The sequence below is a fragment of the Rattus norvegicus genome, chromosome 16, assembly GCF_021556685.1.
Source record: "Rattus norvegicus strain SHRSP/BbbUtx chromosome 16, alternate assembly SHRSP_T2T, whole genome shotgun sequence".
Lineage (NCBI taxonomy): Eukaryota > Metazoa > Chordata > Mammalia > Rodentia > Muridae > Rattus > Rattus norvegicus.
In genome coordinates this window covers 6,985,969-6,989,401 of record NC_141549.1, presented here as the reverse complement: position 1 = coordinate 6,989,401, position 3,433 = coordinate 6,985,969, and positions in this window count along the sequence as shown.

Below are 3,433 nucleotides of genomic sequence, written 5' to 3'. Positions count from 1 at the left end.
AGCTAAACAGCCCAACTTAAGGCACAAAAGGCAATAGTTGTTTTGAGCATCGATGGCTCCAAATAGCTCCTTCAATTATCAGTAAGTGGTACTACCAGCTGTAAAAATCTAAGCTTCCTAAACAGATGAGCTGAAAGAGTAGGCAGCCTTCAGCCTGGGGCACAGGGTCCAGGTGCCAGATTAGGTCCTTGTCGACAGGGTTTTCTATAATCAGAGCCAGTCCTACAGATGCTGTTTCCTCCTATTTACTGTACCAAAGAATGGGAGGGTCTGAGGGCACTGGCTTAGTCTCCCCCACCCCACAGAAAGGAGCTGTAGGCCCAGAGAGGTACAGACGTGTGTGTACCCAAGGTCATATAGCAAATTTTTAAGAAACCAGACTTCCTCTTAACTCCCCAAACAGTTCTCTTAAATCTGGTGTGTCATTTAATTTCTTAGTTTTTCATAGAATTAACCTTTCAGGGATGAGTCTGTATTTACATATGTCCATTTTACATGTTCCACATACATTGCCCCTTCCTTGGAAAGATCTGAGATAGAATGTTCGGTGCTTGTAGAATGTAGTAGTCACATTGTATGTTAACTGCAACTATTTGTTCTTACATTTTTGAGCTCATTTATGATGCCAAAGTATTGGTTCTCATACAAGTGTGTCTTTGTTTACAGTTCAGCCATTTGCCTCATGTATACGTCAAACCCTTGGCCTGGTTCAGCCTTGTTTGCTCCAGTTCCCGTGAAAGGCACATCAGGGTTCAGAGGACACAACCCTCTTTGTTCTTTTAATGGTTGTGGGAAATTCTGGGTTGCAACTGTTCTTTAAAGATGCATTGATTTTGTACTGAAAACATATGCTTTTCTATTATCTATGGATGTGGTTTTATTGCTTTGTTTTCATGTATCCAATGGTGCTTTTTAAAACTTGGGCTTCATCACCCCCTAACACTCCTTAAAGCTTACCCAACAGCCTCAAAATTCACCCTCTCCCCTGGGCTCCATATTCCAGTCCACAACTCAGGCAGATTTCTGCTTTATCAGAGGGCACACTGTACTAGGGAACCCCAGGTAAGATACAGCCCATTGCCTGCTAATATTACTTAAAGTCCAATCCAACATTCCCCAAGAGCACCCTTTGCCCTGACCCCCCATATTTAGACTCTCAACTCTGGCAGAACACTTCTGCTTTACTGAAGGCCATGTCATACCAGGAACTCCAGGGACAAAGCAAGTACCCAGAATTCCAGAAGCCACACAAATACTTGGAACTCCAGAGGCAACATTGGCACCCAAAACCAAGAGGTCACACAGAATACAAAAACTCCATCAGAGATACCCTACTAGATCTGAAAATTCACTGGTCACCAGAACCCCAGACCACTCAAGCCAGAAAACCAGAGAGGAAACAGAAACCAAGGGGGAAAACATCCATTTAACAAGGATAAACTCAGAAATCAGAACCTAAACCTATAATAACCCCAAACCCAGATGACTAGAGGCCAGCAAAAGAACACAATTAACAATATTCAGGGCAATGTGGTAACTCCAAAATTCAGCTATCCTTAATACAGCAAGTCCTGGGTATTCCAACACAGCTAAGCACAAGAGAATGACCTTAAATCCAATCTTATGAAGATGGTAGAGGCCCTTAAAGAGAAAATTAATAAATTCCTTTAAGAAATACAGAAAAATACAATTAAAAAATGAAGGAAATGAATAAAACTGTTCAAAATCTGAAAATGGAAATAGAAGCAAGAAAGAAAACATAAATTGAGGGAATCCTGGAGATGGAAAATCTAGGGAAGGGAACAGGAACTACAGACACAATCCTCACCAACAGAACACAAGAGATGGGAAAGAAAATCTCAGGCATAGAAGATACAGGAGAAGAAACTGATACTTCAATCAAAAAAAAAAGATCTAAAAAGTTCCTAACACGAAACATCTAGAAAATCTGGGACCCTATGAAACGACCAAACCTAAGAAATATATGAACAGAAGGAGATGGAGGAGGAGGAGGAGGAGGAGGAGGAGGAGGAGGAGGAGGAGGAGGAGGAGGAGGAGGAGGAGGAGGAGACGACGACGATGATGATGATGACAATTCCTAGGTCAAAGGCCCAGAAAATATTTTCAACAAAATCATAGAAGAAAATTTTCCTAATCTAAAGAAAGAGATGCCTATAAATGTACAAGAAGTCTACAGAACTCCAAATAAATTGGATCAGAAAAAAAGTCACCCCTCCCCCTCCACATAATAATCAAAGCACTAAATATACAAAACAAAGAAAGAATATTAAAAGCTACAAGGAGGAAAGGCCAAGTAATATATAAAGGCAGACCTATTGACTTACACCCAACTTCTTAACAAATGTCTTGCAGACTCTAAGAAACCACAGATGCAAGCCCAGACTACTATACCCAGCAAAACTCAATCATCATAGATGAAGGAAAACAATATATTCCATGACAAAACCAAATTTAAACTATCTATCCACAAATCCAGCCTTATGGAAAATATTAGAAGGAAAACTCCAACTCAAGAAGTTTAACTATACCCAAGATAACACAAGAAATAACTAATGTCATACCAGAAAAAGCAAAAAAAGAGGAAACTCACACAAAACCAACAACAACAAAATGACAGGAATTAACTATCATGGGGCATTAATAACTCTCATATCAATGGATTCAATTCTCCAATAAAAAGACATAGACTAACAGAATGAAAAAATAAGATCCATCCTTTTACTGCATGCAATAAACACATCTCAACATCAAAGGTAGACATTATGTCAGAGTAAAGGAAAAGGATTTCCCAAAAAAGTGGACCATTCTAATATCTAACAAAATATACTTTTAACCAAAATTAAACAAAAGAAATGAGGAAGGACACTTCGTACTCATCAAAGGAAAAAAAAATCCACCAAGATGATGTCTTAATTCTGAACATCTATGCCCCAAATGCAAGAGAATCCACATTTGTAAAAGAAACATTACTAAAGCTTAAATTACATGTCGAGGGGCTGGGGATTTAGCTCAGTGGTAGAGCGCTTACCTAGGAAGCGCAAGGCCCTGGGTTCGGTCCCCAGCTCCGAAAAAAAGAACCAAAAAAAAAAAAATTACATGTCGAACCCCACACATTAATAGTGGGAGACTTCAACCAATGGACAAATCATCGAGACAGAAACTAAACAAAGAAATAATGGAACAGAAGTTATGACTCGGGGTTGGGGATTTAGCTCAGTGGTAGAGTGCTTGCCTAGAAGCGCAAGGCCCTGGGTTCAATCCCCAGCTCCGAAAAAAAAAGAACCAAAAAAAAAAAAGTTATGACTCAAATAGACCTACCAGATTATCTACAGAACATTTCATCCTCAGCATCTCATGGAACTTTCTCCAAAATCGACCATATAGTCGGTCACAGAGCAAGTCTCAGTGGATA